The sequence below is a fragment of the Chionomys nivalis genome, chromosome 13, assembly GCF_950005125.1.
Source record: "Chionomys nivalis chromosome 13, mChiNiv1.1, whole genome shotgun sequence".
Lineage (NCBI taxonomy): Eukaryota > Metazoa > Chordata > Mammalia > Rodentia > Cricetidae > Chionomys > Chionomys nivalis.
The window spans coordinates 13,023,678-13,048,205 of NC_080098.1; the positions used below are offsets into that span (position 1 = coordinate 13,023,678).

The 24,528-nt window shown below is 43.9% G+C and overlaps 1 non-coding gene across 1 annotated transcript; it reads left to right on the forward strand.

The window, feature by feature from the left end:
• The first annotated feature begins 9,147 nt into the window (after positions 1-9,147).
• Trnan-guu (transfer RNA asparagine (anticodon GUU)) lies at positions 9,148-9,221 on the forward strand. Its single transcript has one exon. It is a non-coding gene; the product is annotated as a tRNA-Asn (tRNA).
• The last annotated feature ends 15,307 nt before the right edge of the window (positions 9,222-24,528 follow it).

The window sequence follows — 24,528 nt, forward strand, 5'->3', positions numbered from 1 at the left end:
TGTTCAAATAGCTATGGAAGAGGGTCACCATCAACCCAGACAGGAGGAACAGCTTGCTTGTTGTCAGGTTTCTTAATTCTACCCGTGGCCGTCATCCCTTACCTGGCGGCGTTGGCTTTAGCTCCCCAGTTTCGTCTGCACCTCTTTGTTTCTGCTTGAAAACCTTCTCTTCCTGGCTCACATCCCTGGCCTGCTTCCTGGTCTGTTTTAGGCTCACATCCTCGGCCTGCTTCCTGGTCTGTTCCAGGGGCTCTTTTTTTTTTTTTTCACCTTCGCGGCCTGACATGGCGCCTCCAGCGGGCTCCACATTTTCTCCACTGTGCACAGACCTCAGCTCTCACCCACATTTCTTGTGGTGTGCACAGCACTGAGCACTCAGCAACGAGTACTGATTAACGTAAATCTCGATCCTACTGACTGATATTTAAGTCAACTGAGGGCATGAGAGCAAATGCACCTAGAAAGGAAGGAGACGCCTGCATGTGACCAGGACGGCTTATTTCCCAGCATTCCTGTGGTGAAACTCCAACAGCTAGCTGAAAGTCAGACAGTTCCGTTTGGGGATTTGGGTTAGAGGCAGCTGCTGACAATGTAGAAAAACAACATGGAAATAGATTTGCAAGTCTGAATGCAGCTACTTCAGCGAGCTATGCATAAGTCATAATGCTCTTTACCTTCACTTCCAAGTCAGTACGTCATTCAAAGGTAAATATTTACTTTTGTTTTTATTTACTTATTATCACGTTGTCATTCATATAACACAAAGTTCACTCTTCTCTTTTTGTTTGTTTTGATTTTGTTCTTGTTTTCTTGAGAGAGGGTCTCACTACGTGGCTCAGGCTGTCCTGGAACTCACTCTGTAGACCAAGATGGCCTCACACTCACAGAGATCAGCTTGCCTCTGTATCCCCAGTGCTGGGATTAAAGGCGTGCACCACCGTACCTGGCAACATTCATCCTTTTCAGCTCCATTGTATTTATTTCATCATCCACACGGAACAACTGTCCATCTCCACCACCGCTCCATGTTCCTGGCTTATTTCTGTATGCATCAGTCTGACTGTTCTATGAATCATGTGTGTGTGGGGGGGGGGAGCGAGAGAGAGATCACACACTATGTAGTCTGTATGTATTTGGCTCCTTTCTCATGGCATAAAAAGTGCGGGCATGAAATTTTGTGGTTCATTCAACTTCTAGTATGTTTCAGTACATTATTCCCTTTTAATAGCTAAACAGTATTCAATTCATTGGGCACACCACATTGACTATTCACTAAGTGATGGACAATTGAATTTATTCACTTTGAAGTGATTATGAGCAATACAACTGTTAGCATCATTGTCTACGTTTTCATGTGGCCGTGTGTTTTGGGTGTTTAGAAGTAGTTGTAGGAGTTTCTATTTTAGCAGTAGAATTGCTGGATCATAGGGTAAACCTGGTTTAGCAGCAATCTGTTTCTCTTGCCAGCAGTGTCTGAGGGCCCCAGAACTTCTCACACCCTAGCCAGCTCGGGTCCAGGTCTTTGATTATCCCCTCCTCTCAACAGTAAAGTGCTGTCTTGTTGCCATCTGACTTGCATTTCCTTAATATGTATGCATGTGTACATGTGTATTCAAGTGCATGTGCGTGCGTGTGTGTGTGTGTGTGTACTAGTCTTTCTGTTTGGGTGTTACAGTGCTCGTGTGCCCTGTGTTGATTCCCACCTGTCTCATTTGAGACAGGATTTCACACTTCATGAGCTTCTGGGGATTCATGTTTATATGTCTACGGGTTCCGGAGCTCCAAACTCAGGCCATCAGATTTGTGAGGCAAGTGTTTTTACCACCAAACCATTTCCCTGACCCAGCATCCAGTTCATTTTTCCTATGTCATGTCTAAGAAACCATTGCCTGATGCGAGGTCTCTCTCTCTTTCTCTCTCTCTCTCTCTCTCTCTCTCTCTCTCTCTCTCTCTCTCTCTCACACACACACATACACACACACATATACACATGTACACACACATGAATACATGTGCACACTCACACACATGAGAGCTGTGCTTTCTCTGAAGCCCCTCATGGTCTAGTCAGACATAATATCTGTGCCTGGTGTAAGCTGGGAATTCACCTTCATTCTTTCCCATGTGGGTCTGCAGCTGTTCTAGAGCTGTTTGTGGATCCCGTGACCGGCCTATACATGACTATCAGTTCTATCCCATCGCCTCTATGTCCACCCTTGAGCCGGCACTCAAGCCAGGAAGTAGCCCAGTGAACAGCCCAGAAGAAATTCTTATTCTCTGATGGTGAAGCAATAATTCAAGAGATATATAATTTGTAGTCTTTGCAATTTTGTTGTTTCTTGTTTTGATTAAAATTTTTTGTGCACATTTGTACGTGACAGGGTCTCACTGTATCTCCTCATGTTTACTCCAAATGTTTCAGGAAAAATACTTCATTTTGAGAAAAGTAAAAGAGAAAGCCAACAAAATAGCATATTATCACTTGCAAAATCTGGCAGAATTCTTCACACTATTTCTTGCAACTTTTGACTCTGAAAACATGTCAAATTTAAACCTTTGTAAATTAGAGCAATATTTTTAAAAGTTTTCAAATTGTTAATCAGTGTTTAGCTACAAAGTGCACGAGAACCATTCTGTAGTCAAAGAAAAGAAAAGAAAAAGAGGGCTGGAGACATGACTCAGTGGCAGAGTGTTTCTATTGTAGGAAAAGACCTGGCTCTCCTCAGCAAGCACACACGCACATAAGCATGCACACACAAGCACACACACAGGGGTACACACGTGCACGTGGCATTGTAGGTAGTTCCTTGGAGCCATCTAGAGAAGCATGGCTGTTCTTGACTTCTTGCTATGCCACCAACTCTGTGAACTTCAGTGAGTTCTAAATTTTTAAAAATCTGTAAAATACAAATAAATGATAATAGCAGGAAGTGCATCACAATGTTGTTATAACTCAGGACGGGACACTTGAAATGGGACCCAGGATCTTACAGGTACTGGGCAAGCACTCTTTCAATGAACTCTAACCCCAGCCTTTAAATTTCAGGTGAGTAAATATTTGCAAAGGACTTGAAATTACGTCACAACCAGCGTTGTATGAAGTGTGGAGACAATGAATCAACCAGGAGACACTGTGGCCTTAACGATGTCAAAATCACCTTCAAGAACATGGTGACTTAAATGACAACCTTTAAAGTTTAAAAAGCTTTCGGCAAGTAACTGATTTGGATTCTTTCTTTTGTTAAATACTTGCCAATTAGAAATATTTATTATCGGTATGGTGTATGGGTGCGCACATTCATGGCGGGGAAGGGGGGTCCCAGGACAAGTTCTCTCCTTCCACTTTTACATGGGTTTCAGCAATTGAATTCAGGCCCTTGGGCTTGTGAGGCAAGCACGCTTTCCCTCTAGATCCTCTCGCCTGCTCTGACTTAGCTCCTCAGTAAAGTTTTGTTCTTGTTTTTGGAGACAGGGTCTGGCCTGGAACTATCTGACTAGACTGGCTGTGAACTTACAATCCTCTTGAGTTCTGGGATTCTGAGTCTGAGCCACCGTGCCAGGCCTGCTGGCTCCCTGACTGTGTCTTGCAGTCTTTTTTATGGTGTGTTTCACAGTAGGAACTTATGGACGGTGTTGGTTTTCCATGAAAAATACCTAAGGTGGTTGTGTCACCTCCATCCAGCACATTTAGCGAGGTGACATTTCTGTGGAGCAGAGCAGAGGAAGGGAAGTCGGTGAGTCCACAATCACACCATAGTGTGAGCTTTGAGGAAGTAAACATTGCTACAGGGGTCTGCAGGAAGGAACTGATGCCCAGATGCAAAGCCGAAGACAATGAAGCATACTTATGAAAGAAAGAAATGGTACTTAGAATTTTTTTACAGGGCCTGTGTATTTTACATGTGACCTGCACTGGTACATCATATCATGTATGTTGGTACAATCTCTCAATAAAATGGTACATTGTATCACATATGTTGCTACCAGTTTTAGTATACACCTACTAGAGTTTAGGTTCTAGTAGGGAAACACATGAAGTTTATTGGCCTAATATAAAGTATTAGGAACAGTTATGGAAAGGAGGGGTGTAGTGGAAGTTGAGACTCTTTGGTGGGGAAGTGAGGACCCTGCTAATCAAGGTGAGAAACAAAAGGAATTTGAGATAATGCCAGGGTTCAACCTGCTCTCTTAGGACAGTGTTCTGAAACGGTCCCAGGGAAAATTAACTCGTGTGTGTGTGTGTGTGTGTGTGTGTGTGTGTGTGTGTGTTGGGGCTCTCACCAGGGCTAAACACGTACTGAACCTCGTGTTATACCCCCAGCCCCAGAATGTAACTTTGGCCAAACCCCAAAAGCTATAAGCACACAGAAAAATGTTTTATTCCTGTTACCTCATTTTAAAAGATATTTTTAGTCCGTAAATACAAAGGGTGCTTGGTGGCCACACTATTCTGCTATCTTGTAATGCTACAAAATCTACTTTTGTCACGCTCGGATTTTACATCAAGCTTGCTTAAAAGGTCCAGCACCCCTTGCTCTAACTTCTAAGATTCTGTTTCTCTGTCCTCCAACACTTTTAAAGACGTAGACATCTAGGCACAACTGCCTTTGTGATTTACTGACTCGAGGCTTCCTGTCCATTTTGTGAGAAATGGCCTCAAAAGCAGGGAAGCTATCCCCAGGGCATTAGTTGGGATTTTTTGTACCTGAAGTTTTTCTGGAACTGTGGGTGTAGGGGACACTGGCCTCACTCTTCATCACATCTTCTGTGTCTACCTGGAGGCCACCAGAGTTGCAAGAAGTACCCAAAGCTTTTCTTAACAACCAGAGGCTTAGATTTGGGGGTTTCGTTTTTTTCTCCATTCATTTTCTTCCTTTTATTTCTTCCTTCCTTCCTTCCTTCATTTCTTTCTTTTTAATTTTTTTTTTTTGGTTTTTCGAGACAGGGTTTCTCTGTGGTTTTGGAGCCTGTCCTGGAACTAGCTCTTGTAGACCAGGCTGGTCTCGAACTCACAGAGATCCGCCTGCCTCTGCCTCCCAAGTGCTGGGATTAAAGGCGTGCGCCACCACCGCCCGGCTCTTTTTAATTTTTTGAGACAGGGTTTCTCTGTGTAATCCTGGTTGTCCTGGACCAGGCTGACCTCGAACTCACAGAGATCTGCCACATCAGTCTCTGCCTCCCTAGGGCTGGCATTAAAGGCATGCAGCCCCCACTGCCTTGAAGACTTGGGAGGCTGTGTTGAAAGGATACCCTCTAACTAAATCAATTTCTCTTTGTTTTTAAGCAGAACTAATGATCTTTAAATTTTTAGTGACATATTTGTTTAACAGTTTAGAGAAAAATAATCATGCACTATTTTCCAAAAGATCTCTGAACCAAATGAAACAAGATTTCTTCCCTGGCACTGGAGTAAGCAGAAGACCTGTTCGCAGGCACCCAGCTTTCTCCCCCGATCCGGCCCACCGCGCTGAATCCACTCATTTCTGCGTGACAACCACCCTCGTCCTTTCTTTGGCCTCAGCTTACTTTATTTCGTTGAAGCAAATAAAAAAAGTTTATTCTAAATTTTTAAAGGATATCTATTTTTATTTTTGTGTTTTGAGTCAAGGTCTCTTAAAGCCTAGGTCGACTTGATGCTCATTATATATAGCTGAGGATGACTCTGAGCCCCTGACTTCCGTGCTCCACCTCCCAAAGGTTGGAATTATAGTTGACCACTATAATGTTAATTTTTAATAGACTAGCTTTAAAAAGCTGAGCACGAGACTTGGACAATTCTCTTGTTGGTGACCATCCTGCTGACCCTCGCAGCATGTTAAATAACCTTTCCTGCAAGCCCTGTTCCGTGGTTGAAGAAGAAGAGGAAGAGGGTGAGAAGGAAAAAAGAAGAAAAAATAAATAAAAAGGCTAGCTTGGCCACACTGCATGCAGATGGTACTTTCCTGCAGAGATGGGCACGCAGGGAGCTGTTGCCTGAAGCTGTCTTTTCTGTTGTCATTGGCTACAGAGGCTGTGACTCCCTTGCTGAATGACATAGGAAAGAGATTGAGTTGAGGGGGAACTTGTCAGGTTTACTGAGTTGACAAGGTCTCCCCGGAGAGATTCCCCCACCCCTATCCACGTACCGAAACAAGTTAGAGGTCTACAACCCCATTTCAGTCTAACAGGAAACAGTTAAAGTGAAGACCACGGGGGATGATGCTGGAGATAACGGTGAGTAAAATATCAGTTTATCATTTGATTAAAAAACCTGTAAAATGATTTGGGTTTTTTCTTCACATACTAGAGGGAGGGGGAGAAAGAGCCATATTTTAGTGTTATTGGAACACTCCAGGCAGAGTATTAATGCACTATTTTTGCCTTTCTTTGTCTGTTCTCATAAATCATCTGTTTGTTAACCATATCGTGGAGACAACTTTCTGAATAAATTCACATAAAGCTCCAAGTGACAGGACTTTTACAATGATTTTCTTAAAGAAAGAAATGATACCCAAAGACCTTTCTGGCATATCTTGTGTATTTTACGAATAACTGTACCTATTGGTCACCTCCAAACCCACTTTCTCATGTGCCACTAGCTGCCCCGAGTTCTAGTTTTCACAGGAGGAAGGTTTAGATGCCTGGAAAGCGTGACTTGAGTCCAGAGCTGAGCTTAGTGTCACTATCGATCATGCGCTAAGTGTTACTCACACGGGTCTCCGTTCTTTCTTGCTCTGTAGAGGTCTGGTCAGCATCTTCCTTTAACTTGCTTTGTGCAGCACAACCAACCGGGTCCGTGGGTGATTTCTTAAACTGCTGTTTAAAGCCCAACTCCAACTGGGCTGCTCCTCTAAACAGCTCAGTTGTCCTTCCCAGATTCAAACTGCGAAGCACTAAAGCGTAGCACACTGGCCTGGAGGAGATCCTGGAAGCTACCTGTTCCTCAGAAGCGGAGTCTTCTGAAAGCCCTGCCCCCGTGGTAACTGAGGCTGCAGAAATAAATCCACGTGGTCCGGCTTGCCTGGTCTGGTAAGACACGTGGGGCCGTTCGCACAGATGGTCTTTCTCTCTTCCTCTCTCCCAGGAGAAAATTAAATATATGGGTCATTAATCTGCGCTGGCGGCCTCCACTGATAGGCGTGTTCCTGGGAAAGGTAAATTCGCAGCTGAGTGGCAGACAAAATACATAAAGGGCGGGTTACCCAGGCCTGTTCGGTTTTAGTAATTTGAAAGCCCTGGGTGCTAATGAAGCAATGGGAATCATTTTTCTTCGGTTATCCTAAAATTCAAGGGGAAAATGTTTCTAAAATTTTCAGTAGATTTAACTGGACCCTCAACATTAAGTGCACAAACAGTAAGGCCTAAGATGAGGTGATCACCAAAACTGAGCGGCAACATTGACTGCTCTCTTACCTTGGCTAAGTGGACAAACCTTGGCTAAGTGGGCACTTTGCATAAAATGGGTGTCAACAGGTATCCTTGAAGTCAGATGTTCTGATTTCCATTCAGTATTTTAAAAATATGTGTATATGCTCTTTTGAAATATTTTCAAATGTAGGTATGCAAAAGGGCAAGGCTGATTAGCTACTGAAACTAACCATTGTCTAACTTAAAATGTCAGCTGTAGAAGCAGGCTTGAAGTCAGCTTTTAAGACCACAGCAACACTCAACACAGACAGATTTTTGGTGTGCAATGAGTTCATCTTTTTTTTCTGACTTAGTTTTCTTCCTGGATAGCTTATGTCTCTTTTTAGAAGTGAGAATGTTAGTAGGGATGTTTGAGCCAGAGAGAGAAATGGGAGCTAACACTGTGGGCTTGGGCAGGACGGCTAACATTCTCAGCAGGAGAGTAAACATTTAAGGAAGCGCTGTGAAGTACCAGGTTGCAAGCTGCTGTAACTAAACAGTCCAGAGAACAACAGCAGAGGAGAAACACTCTGAGGGAAAGGGGGCAGCGCTTCCTGATTTTTGTATAGATGAGCAGACATTTAAAAATTAAGGTTTGAAGTCAACACCATGTAATTATATATGCCATCAGCATGTTCCAGAAGGTGCCTCGCTTGTTTCAAAGTCAGAATTTTCGAGCTCACATCTAAAACTGTGTTGAAAGCTGAGAAGTCCGGCTTGGCGTAAATTCCCAGTGGTTTAAAGGCTCAACCTTTCAAGGAACTTCTCTGCTAATTGGTTCTAAAGCCAATTTAAGTTGTCATCACGCAACTGGGGGACTCGGTTGGTTGGACTTAATAAAAGCATGTTGCACAGAACTTCTGTAATGGATCATTTTTCGAATGATTACGGCCAGAGCAATTTAGTGACATAAAAACGGAAATATCGAGTTCGCAAGTGGAAACTATTGCCTCTTGGAGGGGTGGATACTGGGTGGAAAAAAAAGATTTTTGAACAGTTTAAAAAGCATCAAGCAAACTTTTACAGGAGGGAAAGATTTTCCTGAGGAATATTGATAGGGACCGAGTATGTTTGCAAGAAATGGTTCTGCGCTATAATATGCCCAGCTAATCATAAGTCCTATTTTTTTTCTTCAGTAATTTCTTTTTCAAAAAGCCTTTGAGGGTGCGTGTTCAATAGCGTGGCTTAAACGCAGGTGAAGAGGTCTCGGCAGAGAAAATCAGGACCAATTCAGCAACTGCTCGCAAGCTTCGGGGACACGTTGTAACGAAATGTTACTGTGACGATCGCGCTGAATAAAGTCGAAACGCAAACAGGGACTGCATATATATTTTAATAAAACCTGGATCTAAAAACAAAAGACACGCATACAGTCAGACGGCCTCGAAGAGGCTCGGTAAGTAATGTAAGATCGGCGGGCAAACAACGTCAAGAACAGAAACAAAAGGAAAAGTCAGCTCACACGCTGAACATTTTAAAGTCTTTACGAAAGATAATCAATCAGAAACTGTCACCTTGCAACAGGACCTTCCAAAAAGCGCTTGGAGAAAAAGCAAAAGCGTTTTAATTCACGTCGTGACGTGCAATTCTGCTCCACTCTGAAGCATAATTTTTCAATATGCTTCAAGAAGTAGAAGGGAGACTCAAAAAAATTAAAAACGTTAAATAAAATTTCCGCTTCTAGTAAGAATCAGGCGGGAGAAAAAGAAGTCGCTTTTATTCTTCATAAAGGCCTCGGCTGGAGCGCCTGCCGACACCGGAGTCTCTGTGGCGCAATCGGTTAGCGCGTTCGGCTGTTAACCGAAAGGTTGGTGGTTCGAGCCCACCCAGGGACGCCCTAGTTTTTGCGATGTCCACCTCGAATTTGAGCAACAAAGTGGAACCCAAACCCACCACTCCCCCACCCCCCTGCGTACCCGGATTCTAAGCTTCACTTTCCTGTACTCCTAAATTCAAAAATCAACTCTGTCCCAATGAACCCTGCTTTGGGGCGTTTGTTCCACTTTTTCTAACGTAGAAAATGGAGTGAATCTGAAAAAGGAAAAAAACAAAACAAAGAAGCCAATAACAACCAGTTCTATTATACAGTTTCACAATTAAATCTCTAAAAATGAAAGGATTTGAAGTGAGAAAAATTAAAAACAAATTTGCTTTCATATTTTGCTTCCACAAAGTGCCAAACTCTCCCACTAAAATAGTTACTTTGGAAAAGCAACCAATTGTTTCATCATAATAATTTCCGTCTTGGGTACAGATTATAGAAATTTAAAACCAGTTTTAAGAAAAAGATAGAAATTGATGTGTCAGTCATCAGTAGGGACCAGTTTCTTGAGAAGTTGAGGCAGGTGGAATAAATATAACCCAAGAGGTCACCCTGCCTATTTAAATAGGAACAAAATAAACAAACAAGAGGAAAAAGAAGTAATTGACTTCAGGTAGTGTTAACAATATTTTAATTTGGTAATTAATTATTTAAAAATCCTATTCCTGCACATGCTCGAGCGTGTGTGTGTGTGTGTGTGTGTGTGTGTTCTTTATTTCCCCTGGGTTCACATAGTAATTCTTAGCCTTTTAAGTCTCTGCAACTAAATTCTACAGACTGAGTAACTCATCAAAAAATAATAGCTTAGTCCGCATTTGTGAAGAGTAGGGAGAGGGTTCTTTTTCTAATGGGGACTCCGCAGAGACTCAAGACAGTGCAAACAGGGCAAGCATGCATGCCCAGGTCTCTCTTACAAAGCCACCAAGCCCTCATGAGAGAGGAAGTCACCCTCATGACCTCCTGTCGTTCTCATTACCTCCCCAGGGCTCCGTCTCCAAAGATCCTTCCCACAAGACTTCTGGGCGTAAGTTCCCAAGACATGAATGTCAGGGGATACACCCAAACAATAGCATCAATAAAAGCTGGCAGCTATGAGTGCCACCTACTTGCCAGGCATTGTTGCAATCCCACTGTCCTTTTTTGTTTGTTTGGTTTTTCGAGACAGGGTTCCTCTGTGTAACAGTACTAGCTGTCCTGGAACTAACCAGGCTGGTCTCGAACTCACAGAGATCCACCTGCCTCTGCCTCCCAAGTGCTGGATTAAAGGCGTTGCCACCACTGCCTGGCTAATCTCACTGTGCTTTAACTCTCACTGCTGTTACACAGATGACCTCCCTGAGCTCCCTGAAGCTAAGAACAACTGAGCCTCTTGCCTGAAGCTACAGTTTAGCTTTGACCTCACCAGGCACGACCGCCATGTTCCTCACCACTGCGCTGCCCACCTCCTAATTACTGGCTTGATTACTTAATTTAAAACCAATCGTGATATTTAATCACCTTTTTAAAACATGGAGTTTCATTAACGTTTTCATCCATATGTCATGTGGGGAGTTTGAAAACAAACTGTAGAAGGGCATTATTAAATTACACGTTCACCGTGTTGCTCAATTTTATTCAGATGGTAATGTGGAGTCTTCTTATGAACTGGTGTCTCTAGATAACAGTCTGGTGGCATTTAGTTAGTTGGGAAGGGGCAAGATTGGAAACAGAGGCACATTGGAACAGGCTGGACAAAACGTGGAGAAGAAACAGAAAGCCAGAGTGGGACACGTCGTGTAGAGTCAGGCCGCGGAGGTAGCCTGGCATCGGGGGATCCTTTCAGCCCCATTCAGGGGATTTTGTGAGCTGTGCCAGGGTTCACATCTGGCAGGTGCTCTGGGTGGTAGCTTTCAATTGACCTTAAATTTCTAAGTATGTTCTTCTTCTTCCTGTTGGTGCCGGGGATTAATGGGATCAGAGGCCAGGAACTAAAGAGAGGAGAGTGCATGAGAGCAGGCTGGAACACTGCAAACAAAAACGTCCTCTAATGGAAGCAGCTGGCCTTGTTGCTTTTCTTGGGATCATTGCATACACATGGGAAAGGCAAGAAACATTTTGGAAACATGGCTTACATATTTATAGAAGAACTGGCTTTGCAAAACCTCAGTGCGTGTTTGGTTAGAGGTATGAAAACAAAGGCTACATTTAGATAATTTCATTTTTATTTTTATTGGTGATTGATTGATTTTTCGAGACAGGGTTTCTCTGTAGCTTTAGAGCCTGTCCTGGAACTAACTCTTTTAGACCAGGCTGGTCTCGAACTCACAGAGATCCGCCTGCCTCTGCCTCCCGAGTGCTAGGATTAAAGGCGTGCGCCACCACCATCCAGCTCATTTGATTCTTAATGTCTCCATTCTGTAGTTCCACCCAGGCAGATACAGGCTGAGGTCATCTCCAGCTCTGACTAAAGGCTGAACGGCATTTAAAAGACTCTTCTGAGTGGCTGGGTGAGTAAACACACTCCTCATATGCTAACATACAGTTGTATACTTAAACTGCGTATGTGAAATTAGAGAGAAAGTCACCAAAATATCATTACAACTCATGAAGGAATATAATGTCAGGTTACCCAGAAAAGGAAAACAAACAACTAAAACAAAACCCAGATGTTCAGTAGGTAAAAATCACAGGTCTGTCATTTAAAAACACCCATTTACGATATATTTATATTACAAGTGTCTCTGTAGTGGAGGCTGAGAGAAGCCACATGGCTAATTTGCCTTCCTTTTCACCTCTAAACCTGCACTTGATGCTCTATGATACAAGGTTTAAGGGGGAAGGGATCTGAAGAAACAGTTTCCTCATTTTTGAATACATATACTTAGTACAATATACTGAATTTTCATTTATTTTCTTCAAATTTTGTTAGACACTGTGATGGTCATTTTTGGTTGTCAACATGACTACATTTGGAATTAACTAAAACCCAAGTGTGGCTCTGGAGAGATGGTTGGACAGTTAAGAGTACTGGCTGCTCTTCCAGAGGTCCTGAGTTCAGTTCCCAGTGTCTAAAGGGCGGTACACTATAGTCTCTGACTGCAGTCCCATGGGATCCAGTGCCCTCTTCTGGTGTGCGTACATGCAGACAAAGTACTCACATACATAAAATGCATGCCTAAGTAACTCTAAAAAAATAAATAAATAAAACAAACTAAAACCCAAGTGGTTGGGTACATCTGTGAGGGATTTTTCTTAATTAAATCATTTGATGAAGGAAGACCCACCCTAAATCCAGATAATTTGAGATGGGAAGCTCCACCTTAGATCTGGGCCACACCTGGTGGTGCTAGGTTATATAAAGGACATGCTCTTTGCCAGCTTGCCCTGGCTCTCACTGGCAAGTCCATTCCTTTACTGACATTAGAGCCTTCTTCAGGATTCCAGCAGACACTGAAGACGAGCTGAGACAGCTAGCATTGTCCTTGCCATTGTTGGATTGGCTGGACCACAGCCTGTAAGTTACTCTAATAAGTCACACACACGCACACACACGCACACACACACACACACGCGCGCGCACACACACATTCTTTCTAAGCCTGAACAATGTATTAGGTGGCTAGGCCAATGTGAATGCCGGTGTCGTGGCAACCGACTGCACCCGATACCCCGTCTGTCACAGTTGTCTTCCCCCGAAACCATAAATAATCCTGCTCTTTTCCCCATGAAAAACCAGGCAAAGACCAGTAGAAGTTCATCCTACAAAATATTCGACCAGCACTACTCAAATTGTTACGTCCCACAAAAGCAAGGAGAGTCTGGGAAACTGTCATGGCCAAGAGGAGTTTGCGTAGGTGCGACACGTACATCAACCCAAAGGCCTCCCCACACCAATGAAAATGGTGTCCTTTTCTTTGGTATCAAATTGGAATTGACACCACACACCTGTGTTTTGTATGTGTGTGGGAGGGATGGGGGGGAGGGGGAGAGAGAAGGAAAGGAGAGGGAGGAAGAGGAAAGAGGGAAGGGAGGGGGAGAGAGAGGAAGGTGGACAGCGTGAATGCCTGAAGACACCCTTAGGTGCCAGTTCTTATCTTCCACCTTGTTTGAGACAAGGCATCTTGTTTGTTGCCACACAAGTCAGGCTAGCTGGCCAGAAAGCTGGTTTTCTTTTGTCTTCTACAGATGTCTTCTACATCATCTACAGAGATGATGGAACGCGCACTGGAACTGTCGGCACACACTATGCGGGACTACAGGTGCGCACAACAGTGTCTGGCTTTAAGCGGCTGATGAGGGCTGAGTGATCGACCCACAGAGGTCGACCCACTGAGTGAACTCTCCGGCCCTTTGGCTGATTCTGAGAAGTACCATGCTATTTTGTCAGGAGTGGGTAGAAGGCACACACATAGGAGTCACAGAAAGTTCTGTTTAGCTGAGAGACTCTGTGACTGTCACTGTGCTTTCACCAGAGTCCCCTTGTCCTCCTACCCTGGATCTGGACTTTATGCTGAAGCCTGTTCAGACCACATAATTTCTATCTTCAGGGACCGCATGCGACTCTCCTAAGGCCATGTTTTACTAGCAAGGCTTCGAGACAAGAGAAAGAGCATTGTTTTTTAACCAATGAACCATCGGTCCTTTAAATTTCTCTAAATTCTACACATTTGGGGTGGGGATGGGAGCCCTTATTTTGCTTCTCAAGTAGTTTTCATAGGCAGCTAAAACCAAGACCAGTTGGTGTTTTCAATAGTCACCTATACATAGGGGATGTTAGAATCTTTTCTGTTTTCCACGTATCAACCTCCAGGTATCAACTTCCCCACAGCCTTTTTTTCCCCTTTTATTAAGCATAGATTCTTTTCTCATAGAATATAATCTGAACACAGTTTTCCCTCCCTCCACTCATCCTGGTTCCTCCCTGGTCCTTGTTTTTTCACAGTAACAAAGGGGCAAACTAGTACCGTGGTATTCTACATATCTGTCATACTTGGCATTTGGCAGGGCAATTTCACGATGTCCTCTCCCTACCTCTCTCTTTCTCTCTCTTTGCTTTTGACAGTGGAGTTAGTGGGTCTTTGCTTTTGACAGTGGAGTTAGTGGGCAGAGTGATGAGTACAATTCCCATCCTGTTCTCTACTAAAAAAATCAAAAGTTCAGGGCTCCTTTTTTTTTTAATTGTTTTTATTGAGCTATGTATTTTTCTCCGCTCACCTCCTTTCCTCCCCTCCTCTTCTGCCTTCTCCCATGGTCCCCATGCTCCCAATTTACTCAGGAGATCTTGTCTTTTTCTACTTCCCATGTAGATTAGATTCATGTATGTCTCAGGGTCCTCTTTGTTGTCTAGGTTCTCTGGGATTGTGAATTGTAGATTGGTTTTTCTTTGCTTTATGTCTAAAAGGCACTTATGAGTGACTCCGTATGATATTTGTTTTTCTGGTTCTGGGTTACCTCACTCAATATGATGTTTTCCAGATACATCCACTAGCCCACAAATTTCAAGATGTCGTTATTTTTTTCTGCTGTGTAGTACTCCATTGTGTAAATGTACCACATTTTCCTTATCCATTCTTCGGCTGAATGTTGTTTCCAGGTTCTGGCTATGACAAACAATGCTGTTATGAACATAGTTGAGCACATGTCCTTGTGGCACGATTGAACATCCTTCGGATATATACCTAAAAGAGGTACTGCTGGATCTTGAGGTAGATTGTTTCCTAATCTTCTGAGAATACAGGTTTCCAAAGCAGCTGTACCAGTTTGCACTCCCACCAGCAATGCAGGAGTGTTCCCTTTACCCCACAACCTCTCCTGTATAAGTTGTCATCAGTGTACTTGATCTTACATTCTTACAGATGTAAGATGAAATCTCAGAGTTGTTTTGATTTGCCTTTCTCTGACGGCTAAAGATGTTGAACGTTTCCTTAAGTGTCTTTCAGCCATTTTAGATTCCTTTGTTGAGAGTTCTCTGTTTAGGTCTGTACCCCAATTTTTTTATTGGATTATTTGTTCTTTTGATGATCAATTTTTTGAGTTCTTTGTATATTTTGGAGATCAGTCCTCTGTTCAATGTGGGGTTGGTGAAGATCTTTTCCCATTCTGTAGGCTGCCATTTTGTCTTGTTGACCATGTCCTTTGCCTTACAGAAACTTCTCAGTTTCAGGAGGTCCCATTTATTGTTTCCCTCAGTGTCTGTGTTGCTGGGGTTATATTAGGAAGTGTTTCCCTGTGCCAATGCATTCAAGTGTGCTGCCTACTTTCTCTTCTATAAGATTCAGTGTGGTTGGTTTTATGTTGAGGTCTTTGATCCATTTGGACTTGAGTTTTGTGCATGGTGATAGATATGGATCTATTTTCATTCTTCTATATGTCCATGGTTATTGCCAGCACCATTTGTTGAATATGCTTTCTTTTTTCCATTTGATATTTTTTGCTTCCTTGTCAAAAATCAGGTGTTCGAAGATGTGTGGATTGATATCCAGGTTTTTGATTCAGTTTCATTGGTCTTCCTGTCTGTTCTTATGCCAATACCAAGCTGTTTTCAGTACTGTAGCTCCGTAGTAGCGTTTGAAGTCAGGGATTGTGATGCCTCCAGAAGTTCCTTTATTGTACAGGATTGTTTGGGCTATCCTATTTTTGTCTTTTTGCTTTTCCACATGAAGTTGAGTCTTGTTCTTTCGAGGCCCCCCCACAGCCTTCTTTGTGTCCCTCCTGTGCACAGTGAGACACAGTCCCCTTCCTTCAGCATTCAAGGGCAACAGCATCTCTGCCTTTCAAGCCCCCACTACTGACCTCTGTAATGATTTTCCTTTTAGCCCATCCGCAGATTCTAAGACACATGTCACAGTTTTTATTCTCAGAGACCGAGTTCTGGTCCGGTGATCTCGCTGCAGAAGAAAACACTACAAAACTTACCGTCTTCAAAGGACTTCCATTTTCCTGTCTCCAGCGCCATGAGTTGGCCAACTGGGCTGAGATCTCTTCCCTTCCCTAGGTGAGATCTCTCAGACTGGGGCATTCAGCACCTGGATGTCCCCCCCCTTTCGGATGCCTTTGTCCTGTGGATGTCTCATCTCACAGGCCTTCTTCCGTCTATCACTGTAGCCTGTTTATTTGTCCTCTTTACTCTCTCCCTCCTTCCTACTCCTTCTCCTTCCCTCTCTCTCTCTTTTGTGGCTTCAGGGTTCTAAGAGGGAAAAAGAAGAAGACGCCCAGTTACTGCCTCTTCGTTCCATTAGTTAAAATAGTCCTAAGCCGTGCTCATATTCAAAAGGAGTGGGCACTAACTCTACCTGAGGACAGGGACGGAGACACCAGTGTGCTCAGGCAGTTACAGAATTAGTTCTCTTTGGAAACTAACAGAGCTTTTTACCCCCGATATAGGTCTGTATATATTCTTTCTTTGGGCCTTTTTTCTCAGTATTGAACCACCTGAAACCTAGTGTGGGAAGGTGTTGGCTGTGCTGCTGTCTTTCCGGTCACTCCTGAATGACCACTTTTGCCTGAGACATCAGGGCTATACTCAGCCTCCTCTTCTGTCGCCTGGTCGTATGGATACACTCCCACACCCAGTGTGGCCACTGATGCTAGCTAAGGAGATGCAGTGAACCAACACTGATGGAGGACCTGGAGATGTGGACCTCCTGCCGCTTGCTTGCTGTGCGGATCCTGGATCCAGCCTTTTGGTTTACAGCGGAAGACAATGCGGCTTGTGGAGCTCAGCTCACGATGGGCGGTTGTGGTCTCATGACCATTTGGTCATTCTGCCAAGTGTCATAAACAGTGAGATACTCAAACATGTGGTGAATGGCAAGTGACCCTTGACTGGAGACGTGAATATGAGACCCACAACTTTGATATCTGGAAGAGAGGCTCAGAACTCCAGGGGTCCATCTGTACTGTAGCTCCCATGCTCAGAACTACCACGACCTCCCAAGGCATGATTCCACATCAAAGATGCCTCTCATATTACAGACTATGTTGAGTTGTGTGGCCTAAGTGGTGGCAACTCGGGGACTCATGCAAAACTGTCTCGGATAGACAAGATGGCGTAAATAGGGTGAAGTATGCAAAGAGCTTCTCAGGGATTTGGGGTTTCCTTAGTGGGGGGATGTGTGAGGCGCAAATGATTTGTCAATTGTTCTTGAAAGGGGTGCTACAAAAGGAAGCTCACCAGTCCCTTGAATGTGTGGGGGAATCTCTGCGATACAGTGGGACGGGTCGCCTGCCTGAGACTTCACACCAAAACCTCTGATGTGTTTCATTTAACGTCTGACTTATGGAAGCTTCTGACATGGTGTTACAAAAAGAGTGTACCACAATGACGTTCAGCAGCTTGTGTGAACAGCTCAGCTCCCTTGAACCACATTATGCAAAAGGGCGGGGAAATGAGTTACGAAGTCCTCGGAATGTGTACTACTTCTGTTAGGAGTGCGGGCTGCTTCTGCCATTCCTTCTCAGGGTGAGGGTTCAATACCACACAACTGGGGCTACGTCAGCTGCAGGTACAACTGAGGTCACTGCATGACAGAAACTGCAGCAGTCTACTGTAACATATATATATATATATGTATATTAATATATATAAGACCCAGGGGACATAGAGATGTGATGGCAACATCAAGCATATTTCCTGACTCTGCAAAGGTGGCAGAGATCAGTGCTATTCTCTGAGAAGTATGACTTTCTTTTCTTTGCAAGCTAAGCCAAGGGAGGGAAGGGGCAGTTTGAGAGCCTCCATTCGATTTCTCCCACTGGACGGCCTACGCCTCACACAAAGACCTGATGTGGGCATTTCCACAGTCATGGGCATTCTGCTCACATACTTAGGCACCAGTCCTTCAGGGGTGACCAGGTAGGCGGGGCTGCACTGAGCACTTGGCTTGGGAACTGGGCAGGATGCTGTGGTTATTCAGACCCGTTTCCAACTGCCTTCCAGAATGGGAGCTCCTCCTTTCACGGGCTTCCCAAGGAAAGGACTCTATCTTTTTTGATCGGGGGGGGGGGGGCGACTGGAATTTTGTGGATGACAGAATTCCTCTTGACTGGAACTGGGTCAGTCTTTCAATCTAGTGGGTTTCCATTCTGAGCCATGGCTTAGTTCTAGAAACGGTCACATTGGGGTGGCTTTTCTCAATCTCCTAAAGATCTACTATAAAGTTCTACTTTTTGTTGTTTATTTTAACATTTGTTTATTCATTGTGTACACACATACACACACTGTGGTATGCATGGCACACATATGGAGGTCAAAGGACAACTTGGAGGAGTCAGTTTCTTCCTTCCGCCATGCGGCCTCTGAAGAGTAATTCTGCAGTAAGTTTACTGCTTTGATCGTATGCACCTTTGCCTACCCACTTTATCTTATCTTATGTACATGGATGCATGTATGTCTGCACACTGCTGACATGCCTGGTGCCGGCGGAAGGCAGAGAAGGTGTCAGATCACCTGGAACTGCAGTTCAGAGGGTTGTGAGATACCGTGTGTGTGTGTGTGTGTGTGTGTGTGTGTGTGTGTGTGTGTGTGTGCTGGGGACCAAACCTAAGGCCTCTGGAAGAGCAGGCAATTCGCTTAACCACTGAGCCCCCTCTTCTGTGTCTAGGCCAGTTCTGAACTATGGTTCTTCTGCCTCCGTTTCCTGAGTGCTAGGGCTGCAAGTGTCGTCTTCCGACTGTCTAGTTTCAGCGGCGTTCTTCTTGGCGTTCTCCGTGTCTCATTGTCCCCACGTCTCTGGGGGTCAGAGGACTCTCCCCTTCCAGCTGAACCTTGCCGGTTGTTTCAGTGGGTGTCACACTCTGGCCTCCATGGCTTCAGAACGCCATGTTTCCCACTCCTGGTATCAGTGCCTGGCTCCGTGGTTGCATTTCCCATGCCTTCCTGATCTACGGAGGCTCACACACTGGCTCTCACGGAGATGGTGAGTGTCGCTTGCTTTCCCTCTACCTTTTTGACTAGAGACTCCCCTGAGCCTGCTCACAGGGCATCACTGGCCCAGACTGTGACTTCACGGCTGGCACTCACACACCACGAATTGTGGCTCAAAAACATTAAATGGGAAATTCCAGAAATTAACAACTCATCCATTTCAAGCAGTGTTCAGTTCTGAGTCATACTATCTAATGCCCAGTCCCGCCCAGTGTAGACACGATCATATGCCAACTGACCCCAAGTCAGTTAGTGTTGTAACTTCATAGTCCAAGTGACCCTGCTTTCCTCAGCACTGCTCCTGAATCACCAGAGTGTGAGCCCGGCAACTGGAAATGTCCAAGAGAGATTAGAAAGTGAATCTGTCAGCTGGGAAAGGGAAAGACTTCACCTTAATAACAAAAGAAATAATTGTGTACTGTGTTGTTAACATGTATGGGAAAAACCAAAGCTTTATCCATGAAATTGTGAAGAAGAAAAAAAAAAGTCCTTGTTTGTGTTATCATGCCAGAAACTGCAAGGGCTATGGACACGGTACATGATAATTGCTCAGTGAAGGCAGCAAAGACATCGAGTTAGTGTGTAAATGGAAAAACTAGAGCGGATGACCGGACTTCTCCCTACTCTGCGCTCAGAGCCTTCTGTCCTGTCGTTTACTCTTTCCTCAAGCAGCTGTGCTTTCTCCACAAACCTGAGATTGTGTGGGAGTCAGCATCATCCTCCAGGCTGCTGGCTGGACTAAGGACTGGTTCACGGCACAGCGCCTCCTATTGATGGGTTCTCCTTTGTGCAGCCTCCTCCTCTACTTCGGTAAGATAGTTCAGATGGTTTCTACTTCTTGGGCGTACAACAATCCCCTCTTTTGACTTGACAGAAACGCAAATGCCACACACATCCAGGAGATCCCATACTTGAAATTTTGATCTTTTCGTAGGCTGGTGGCATGTGGTGCGTGGTCTCTGGAGATGCTGGGTAGTGGTGGTGAACACTAGGAGAACGATCAGTGCCGTACGGTGTGCTGTTGCTGAGACAAGGTGTTCAGTAGGTTTGTGTATCAAACGCTTGTTCCACTGTGAGGTCTTCAACCTACTGTGTGGTTACGGAGACCTGACATCAGTGTCTGTAAGCACATGAATGCTCCGATGGCTTCTGATGACGCATGTTAGCTTTGTCCTGTGGCCCTTTGGGAGTCTAATCTCGTCTCTTCAGCAGAGTGGGTTAGTTTATGACTTCTCTACTGGCTAAGTAAGGAGGCAGAGGGATCTGCTTCACCTCAAGCAAGGAGAGAATGCTAACCTTTTACAGGATGCAATGGACCACTCTTAATGAGTAGTTTAGAGAGACTTTGTGAGCCCAAGATGACCCAATTCCATATGTTATGGTTGACTATTCCCCAGCATGTCCTATGTTTGGCCAGACTGGCCTAGCTTCAGAGCTCAACCTTCTAAAACCTCACTTGTCTTACAATAGAGGCCTGAGCTTCACCCTCAGGGTTTTTTTTTTTTTTTCCCCTGTGTACTTATAAAAATTTGATGACTTTATATGGTGGTAAAGAGGCTGCCTAGTGTTTGTGCTATTCCTTAAGTGATAATTAACTAACCTCAATCTTCCACTGTTTCTCTGCAGTGCACCCATTATTACCAGGATTGGACACTGTCTTATCCTTGCAATCACCACCATCTTGGTCTCCCAACTTATTGAGATTCTGCACCAACAGTACATGTGTCCATCAATGTTAGATTCTAGACTCTACCAGAATGTTTGCTGTTCTGCATGTCCTGCTACCTCAAGTCTGTCTGTCACCAGTGAGGGTCTCCCATGCCTACTGGCCAGTTGGTTCTGCAGCCAAGATGCTGTCTTAAGATTTCCTTCCCGAGGCCACTCCTAGCACTAGCTGCCGCAGACCTGCTGTCTCCAGAAATGGGGGCTCCGAGGCTGGCATGCAGGACTTTCTCAAGGGCACTCCCAGAAACATTTCCTTTGAGGAAGCAAGGCAAACCAGTAGGTAGTGGGAATAGCTGAATTCCAAAGCAGATGTCACAGTAGCCCCTGGTGCAGTTCTTCAGAGAAGCATCAGATCAGGGCGGTGGGACTCAGGCCTTTGGACATGGGAAATAAACTTACCTTGAGGTCACTTCTTTCAGCTACAACAAATTCAGCCAAAGCTGATAAATGCTCCCGGCTGTGACCTCGGACCTGAAAGGGGCCGGTGGCGTCCACTGTATTTTTCTTAGTGTCATTTTTCTTTCTTTTCACAGTTTTTATTGTTTCCTATCTCCTTTAACTCATTGCTACCTTTATTCCCTTTTTTCACTTAAACTTATGTGTTTGGTTTTAATTTAAAATTTTAATAATAATAATAGTAAACAGTGAAGCCAGACATATTGATGTATTTCTGTAATATCACTGACACTGGGGATGGGTAGGACAATCATAAGTTCAAAGCCACTCTGGGCTTCATAGTGAAATCCTGTCTCAAAATTAAAAAGGCCAGGCCTAGTGGGCATGCCTCTAAGCCCAGAAAGTGGGATCCTGAAACTGGATTGCCACAAGTTGGGAGCCAACCTAGGATATAGACTCTGTCTCCAAAAACCATAAAAGAAAATATGAAGTCATTTCTATCCATCCTTAACTAACCCTGAAGTTGATATCCCATTTCCCTTTGTATAATCATGAAAATAATCTGTAGTGTTCATATTCTTTTTGCTTAAAAGTTATTTAGAAATTTAATTTTTCAAAATGATGCTTTTTAAAAAACAAATTTTATTATTTTTCCATTAAGTTGTTGAGTAATCAGAAAATGTGGCCAATATTGTAACTGCCTTTGTAATTCATTAAAGTTGTCTTTGTTTTCCACTAAGCCCTTAGTTTTGATTTCTTTCCCATATACAAAAGATGTAATATGACAAACACTTGTGTGTGTGGTAAAATACACCATGTGAGGTACAGACAAGGTCACACAGGTCAGGATATAAGACCACACATTCTTGCTCGCTCTTTGTCTCTTAAATCCATAAGGAATGAGTAAGAAGACACAGTAAAAGGGTTAGGATGTTCTCGACTCTCAGAGTCTTTACACAATGACTGGGAAAGCACCCAGGACAATAAATTTCCGGTGTTTAAAGTGGTTTCATAATATTTTCACACTTGTATATCCCTGTACTTTGCTCATGTCCACTCTGTCCTCATCCCTCTGTGAAACTCTGTCTGGGGCACAACACACACAGTGGAGTCCCAAAGTCAGAGCAGCTGTGACCGCTCAGATCTGACCTGGTAACATTCCCTCCTGGTCAGGATGGGCAGGGGTGTCCATCAGACCCTCTCCCCTGGGACTCAGCCCCTCTGCCCTTGGGCCTGGCTTTGCAGAGAGGAGGTTGCCTTAGAGGCACCTGTCACCCATGCTCTGTAAGTGATATCAGGGAGCTCACTGGCCTACCAAGCTGGGCGTGGATGAGTGGTTTCTTAGGTCAAGTGAAGAGATACTTTTCTCAAATGCTGGTTTTCTGCAAACAGAATTGTTAAAATGCTTTCACAGAGACGCTTCCTCTTGCACAGATGGGAAATGACACAGAGACTCACAACTAGACAGTGTGCAGGGAGAGGTGCTTTGGATCTTCGTCCTAAAGGGGATGTCTTCATCAAATCACTCCCCTTAGGCCTCAGGGAGCTATGAAGAAAAGGAGGCTGAAAGACTGTGAGAGCCAGAAAGGACGGAGGACACTGAGGAGACAGTGTGTTCCTGACACACAGGACTGCCGCACACAAGGACCACAGAGACTGGGGCAGCGTGCATAGGGTCTGCACAGGTCTGCACAGGTCTGCAAGGGTCTGCACAGATCTGCACAGGGTCTGCACAGGTCTGCACAGGATGTCTGCACAGGATGTCTGCACAGGTCTGCACAGGGTCTGTCCAGGGCCAAGCCAGATGGGCAGACAGGCTCCCAGCATGAGACAGGACAGTGGACATGGATCCTTAACCAAGAAGCTAACTCCAATTGAATCTTCTTGCAAAGGAACAACAACAAAAGTTTTCCCCAATGGTGTCTCACTGAACACACACACACACAGTATAGGCCTCATGCCCAACAGTAGATGGCCAACACAAAACTAACTCAATGCTATTTTTGCCCCAAATTTCTTTGTTTTTGCATTTTTTGTTTACTTGTCTTTTGCTTATATATTATTATTTCCAATTTTGTGTTTTTACTGTGTATGTGTTTATGGGTTTGCATGTGTGTTTGCATGTATGTTTATGTGTGTGCTTGTGTGTGTTTGATGTGCTTTTTCTTTTTAAAATTATTTTGACTTGTTTGCTTTCTTGTTTTGTTTACCTGTTTGTTTTCTAAAGAGAGAAAGAAATAAAGCATGTGGCTGAGTGTTCTAGAAGGAGTTGAGAGAGGGGAAACCATGATCAGAATATACAGTATGCAAGCAATTTATTTTTGTTAAAGAAGAACCACAAAACATTTTGCATATAGAGGATTTGTCTTGTTTTGTAATAAATGTAAGTTTTTGGAATGGTAAGTTCACACAGGCTGCTGGAGGTGAGAAAAATGAAGCAGCTCAGAGTCTCTTTCTCAAAAGAAAAGAAAAAGAAAGGAAGGAGGGGAGGGAGGGAGGGAGAGGCAGGGAGGGAAGGAGGAAGGGAATTGACTTTTGATGGAAAAGTTAGAGGTGTGAGCCACCTGATTTCATTACAGCATGCTAAAGCAATGCTTTATGTTAGAGTCTTTGCTAGTGTTGATCTTTTTAGACATTGTTCTAGGAAACTCTTAAGGTAACTTACTGAAGATAATTTTACAATACAAAGAGAGAAGGGAATGTTGAGAGCCAAAATTGGAGGCATACAACTATAGCCCTAGTCAGCTATCAGGAGGTAAAGACAGGGGATCTAGAATTCAAGCTCAGCCTTGACTACACAATGAGACCCCTGACATGCATGCATGTGTATACACACACACACACTCACACAAACACACGAGAAAGAGAGAGATTAAACTGAGTTCTAATGATGCTGTATATATAACTTTGAACTGTCATTTATGCCATGTAATAATAATTTTTCCATAGGAATGTGTGATTTATTTTAGCTGCTATATTTCATTTTGTGTGCGTATCATAGCATGTTTGCCTATTCCACTATCACTAAACATTTAAGATGCTTCATTTCTTCACGATTATATATAAAACTGAACTGCGTGATTGCATAGATTTTCCCCCTTATGTTCAGAGTGAAGTTCTTTGGTGACATCTCTATAAGCAAGACCAGCAGGGCAGGGCATTGATTGCTATGTATAGAAATCTTGATAGGCATTGCTAAATTGATTCCCAAAGGGCTGTGTCAATCTTTACTATCAGTTACTTCCTTGCCAAACAATTATCCATTGTGTGGATATAGCCTCCTTGTTTACCCATG